Raw genomic sequence first — 6,031 nt, forward strand, 5'->3', positions numbered from 1 at the left:
ATGTAATGGTTAGATGGTTAGACTAGGAGTGGGCAGATGTGCACTTAAAATCCTATTCGTCCACAAAGCTCACTGGGTGACCATGGGCCAGCCACTAACTCCTGCATGCCCTCCAACATTTTGAAGCCAAAATCTGGGACGCCAGCTTCCTGGATGCCATCTTCCCATTTTTTACGGCAAGAGCATGGTGCTTGGGTTGCTGTGATTTGCTTTATTTCCAGGCACAGCTTTCAAAAGCACGTGTGAGATTGCAGCCCCACAAAAGTGCTTTTTTTGGGAGGGGGAATTGTGCTGTGAAATAGTGGCAACTATTATTTATCTCTTGCGATAAAAAACAGAATGTCCCAGTTTTTCTGGAACACTTGCAGGGTACGCTCCTGGCATAATTCACTTTATAGCACTGGTATGTGTGGTGGTGGTGGGGAATAAAATGGGGGGAGGGTACTATGTATGCCATTTTGAGCTTGTTGAAGGAAAGTTGGGCTACAAATTTAGTATGTGGAAGTGTGATTAACAGGGCGGGATCACACAAGCAAATTCATTTCATGATTTAGGACTAGCTAACTCTCATCAGAATGTGCGATGAATAGTCTCTGATGAATAGTATTGCTGAGTTAACCACAGGAGACCTAAACGTTCCATTGCCATTTGTTAGGGCTTATGTGTGCCATTGCTTTGGGTTGTTTAAACTGCAAAACTGTATTCAGTCTGCTGGAATATTCAGTAAAGTGTCAGTTTGCATTTCTTAGTACAGAAAGTATTGATCTGATGTGTAGAGATCTTTCCTATTCTGATTAATTCAAGAGGGTTCTGGAGGCTTCTCTGTGTGAAATAAGCTTCATGATATTTGGGTTATTCCTTCAGAGAAGCTGAGTACAGCTGGTTTAAACTGGTTCTGTTATCTCTTTCAGTCAAGATCATGCTGACTATAATAGTGAGGCCAGAAGGAGCGTGGGCTCACGACCGCTTTCTATCTCTTTTTCTTTCTGGTGTTCTGTATGTAGTGTTACAGTTTAGTCTCCTCATAAATTTGTAAGTTGAAGTTAAGACTGCTGCAACTTGATTTCTTAAGGACAATACCAATCCTGAACGTACTGGATTTGTGACCATTATGCTCATTTGCCTTCAGTAGCAGTAAAGCTCTGCTAGATGAAATGCGTCTGGTCTATTTTGGGGCAATCCTGCAACGTATTTAAGTTTTTACTCTGCTAACTATACATTGGAATCTGCTCTGGATCAATATTGTGTAGAATTTCAATGACATAAAGAATATGGAAAGTGCTTTGTTGCAAGAAGCAAGAGGATTAGTAGACATAGTCATTGAGGATAGATTTACCACTTGCTATTTGTCATGACTATTTGTCGGGACGCGGGTGGCGCTGTGGTCTAAACCACTGAGCCTCTTGGGCTTGCTGATAAAAGGTTGGCGGTTCGAGTCCCAGCGACAGGGTGAGCTCCTGTTGCTCGGTCCCAGCTCCTGCCAACCTAGCAGTTCAATAGCACGCCAAAAAGTGCAAGTAGATAAATAGGTACCGCTCTGGCAGGAAGGTAAACGGCGTTTCCATGCGCTGCTCTGGTTTTGGTGTTCTGTTGTACCAGAAGCGGCTTAGTCATGCTGGCCACATGACCCAGAAAAACTGTCCGCGGACAAATGCCGACTCCCTCGGCCTGTAAAGCGAGATAAGCGCCACAACCCCAGAGTCGTCTGCAACCGGATTTAGCTGTCAGGGATCCTTTCCCTTTCCCTTTATTTGTCATGAGTCATGATAGCGATATGGAATCTCCATTATAGTCTGCCATTGAACATCCAGCGCTGGGGATCAACACCGAAAAAGAGTGATTGCCTTGAAGCTCTGTTTGCCCACTGTGGGAACTAGATAAACCTTTGTTCTAGCAGGGCTCTTATATATTCCTACATCCTTGAGCGTTTAAGCATGCAGAAGTAGGCAAAGCTGGCTGGGCAGAATGTGGGAGAAAGAAGCAGCTCCTGCAATTCAGCGTTGCCTGCTCAGGGACACATCGGATCTTCCCAAAATTGTTAGTGGTTCAGGAGGAGCATTAAAATCTTAAATCAAGGCTCATGTTTCATGTTGTTTTTCCAGCCTATGATGCCAACCGTCCAATATTTACGGCTTGCAGGATTAGTGAAATAAACACTCCTGCAAGATAGCAGCCAAAGTGACCCTATTCTGTAGCTACAGTAAATCTGGAGCTGGATTTCCCCCATACACTTCCAGAAAAGGAAGGTGAATTGCTGCTGTCAAAATACCTTTGCTTCCTTTGGAGTTTTTGAGCCTGGTGGGAGCTAAAGCAATAAGAGGAAAGGTGTCCACCCATTTAAAGCACAGTGCAAGCCTGCTTATTCCTCACAGTTGTAATTACATTAAAAAAGTGACCAGCTAAAATTTAAATTGGGTGCTTAAAGCATTTTTCTCAAAAGAGTGCCTTGCGCAACTTCCTGTATGGCTGGGTCAAGCTGTTACCATTACCACCATGTATCTCAATACAATTTATCTTCTGCCTCAGTTTATCCAACAGTAACTATGGTTAAGAATTGGCTAAAATAGCACAGTGATCCAAATAAAAGTGAAAACAATATTTTATGTACAATAGTTATTAATATAAAATATGGTGGTGTTCATATGTATGGCTTATAAATCAAATGGCTAACTTTGCTTTGTTACAGTTGTTATACAGTGGTACCTCGGGTTAAGAACTTAATTCGTTCTGGAGGTCCATTCTTAACCTGAAACTGTTCTTAACCTGAGGTACCACTTTAGCTAATGGGGCCTCCCGCTGCCGCTACACAATTTCTGTTCTCATCTTGAAGCAAAGTTCTTAACCCGAAGTACTATTTCTGGGTTAGCGGAGTCTGTAACCTGAAGCACCTGTAACCCGAGGTACCACTGTATAGGGTTCCTGTCCCTTTGAAATGTTGGTAGTGCAAACCTCAGTTCTATTTAAACCTAAAGCCAACTTCTTTATACCACCTCTTCCCAGTTAGCACTCCTCATCTAGGCACTGAGGACTACTATGCTTGCAGTCTTCCATCAGGTCCACAACCTCTTCCCTCAGGAGTCTCTCCTCAGTGGCAGGGCATATGCCCGCGCTGCCCAGGGTGGGTGGGTGGCACGGAGGGTGCCCTCCCAGGTGCATGATAGCTGCTTGGGTGCCTGGAGTGGTGCGCATGCCCTGCAGCCTGGGGCAGAGCAAGCCACCCATGGCGGACATTCGGCGCACCGTGTGCCCGCGACTCCCAATCCTCACCCAAGCTGTCAAAATGAAGGGGGAAGGGGGATTGCTGCTGGCAAAGCGACACAGCTCCCCTCTTCCCCTGACGGCTCGGGGTAGGCTTGGGAGTCGTGGACGGGTGGCGCGCCAAATGTCACCCCCCCAGCGAAGACACTTGGGGTGGTTTGCCCCCACTGCATCCCCTTCCTCTGTCCCTGTGTCTCCTGCTGTACCTCCACAGCTTTCAGCAGGAATTGGCAATAGTTTACAGACAGGTAAAACGTTACATTCACCTATATAAATACCTTTATACGTTAAAAAATAAAAACTTTACCATACCCATTGAGTCAATCACCCATCTCCCACTACCCTTATTAGAAAACCCCCACCCCACCCTCCCACTATATATAAGGGTCTGGTGACTTCTGTTTCAGGGTATCTGAAGAAGTGTGCATGCACACAAAAGCTTATACCCAGAACAAACTTAGTTGGTCTCTAAGGTGCTACTGGACAATTTTTTAATTTATTTTCACTGTGTCAGACCAGCACGGCTACTTACCTGAATCTACAAATATCGAGAGTAATTCTTCAGAAATAAGACCCTTCACAGTAAAACTGTACCTGTATAGGAATCTTTGTATATGCGTTTTTTGTTTGTTTGTTTTACAATTGGTTAAAGTAAATCTGCATCATAGTTTTGTGTTTGAGGCAACTCAGCTTTCCCAGTGACATGTACCGGTAACTTTTTTCTTCTTGTTCACATCATGCACAAACGACATAGCAGCTTTTTCAAAGGGAACAGACAGTGATGGAGTGCACGGCAAACTGTTTAAACAAGCTGAATTTTTAAAAATACATATACTGGGAAGCACAGGCGCATGTAATTAGTTTTTTAATTAAAAAAAATCTACAGTGAAAAACAATAGGTACAGTGTATCAAATCTATGTAAAAGCGCAATCCTAAGCACAGTTTTTATTTTTATTTAGTTAAAGAATGTAAAAACTGCTCAATATAAAACACATAAGCGATGAACAACAGTATAAAAATTGATCACTAAATGGGATTACAAAGCATAATTTAAAAAAGAAAGAAAGCTGTACATTGTGCTGTGTGCAAAGTCCACCAATTTCTCGTGATGATTGGATTGTGTGGAAATGCTTCATGACATGAATTACAGCCACTACTCAATTGCTCATCTAGGTCAAGGTATTTTCTCAGCTTACTTGGGGATGTCCCTGATTATAAATAGCTAAGGTGTTTCTTTTCAGCCACTAGCCAGAAGGATTACTATTGAGTCTAGTTTGTACATAGGGACATATTGTCAGGTGATGCTAATAAAATAAAATAAAAGTTGAGTAAGAGTAAAATATCAGTATATAGTGGGCTTCCTTCAAGCTACAGTGTGCAGGAGTTTAAAAGCCAGTTGTGATGGCTTCATTATTAAGGCATGGTTCACCAGAATAGTAACCACAGCTGCATGGGTGCCTACAGAACTGTTCTCTGATACCCACAGGGTGTTCCCTGATGCCCCACCCCTGAAATTAGGCTTGAAACATATGGTAGTTCCCCCCCCAAACCAAACAGCTGTGGGGGGTGTAGTCATAACTGGGGAGAAAAAAATTAATTCCCCTCTTCCCAACTGTCAGGACCGTCCCCACTGAAAATGCCCCCTACATAACAATTAGACTTCAAAGAAGTGCGACTGGGCAGAGAGACCAGAGAAGGTCGCTGAAGTACAGTGGTACCTCGGTTTACGAACTTAATCCGTTCCGGAAGTCCGTTCTTAAACCAAAACCATTCTTAAACCAAGGCACACTTTCCCTAATGAGGCCTCCTGCCACCGGTGCCCTTCCACCGTTCGGATTCTGTTCTTAGACTGAGGTAAAGTTTGCAAACCGGGACACTACTTCTGGTTTTGCGGAGTTCGTAAACTGAATCGTTTGTAAACAGGACTGTTCTTAAACCGAGGTACCACTGTATACGTGGGTCTCTACAAGCCAACACACAGCGTTAACAGCAAGAGACTTTATTGAGTTATCAGAGAACAAGACAACCAGGGCAAAGCAACTGCTTATATACATTTCTGAAGGTCTGGACCACTCCCACTCTCAACGTGATTGGCTGTCTAAAACCCTGAGCTTCAAATCGTAACTCAGAGCTTGGGAACCAATGCCAGTAGCCCAAATCCTGATAATGCTACGTGATTGGATATCATGTATTGAATCAGAATCCTCAGTCCAGACTCAAGCTCAGGCGAACACAGACCGCTGAATATGTCACAGTCTCCACCTTTGCCGCTCTCAGGAATAGGACAGGAAGGTAGTGATAATAGCAGTGAATAAGTTTGAAGGCTGCTATATTAAATAATGAAGGGGGAAAAAGAAATGAGAAGTTTGAAAGATAAGACTTTCAAATGAGAAGAGCTAAACACACTTGAGCTAAAGAAAATGTTCCATTTAACATTTGTGAAAAAGCCTGAAGCTTTCTTATTAGGGATAGTTGGAAAAGACCTGCCAAAGAAATTAAAAAATATTTTTATGTATGCAACAACGGCGGCAAGAGTCTTAATAGCACAAAGATGGAAGAATGAGGAAATCCCAATGAAAGAACTGCGGCAAGAAAAAGTGATGGACTATGTGGAATTGGCAAAATTGATACACAAACTACGTGATAAGGATAACTGTGATTTCAAAGATGAATGGGAACCTTTTATGAAATATTTGAAGAAGCAACAAAATGAACTGGACTCTTTGGCAGGTTTTGAATAAACATTCACAAACTTTTTATTGTAATATATAG

This window comes from Podarcis pityusensis (assembly GCF_964106645.2).
Source record: "Podarcis pityusensis genome assembly, chromosome: 7".
Taxonomy (NCBI): domain Eukaryota; kingdom Metazoa; phylum Chordata; class Lepidosauria; order Squamata; family Lacertidae; genus Podarcis; species Podarcis pityusensis.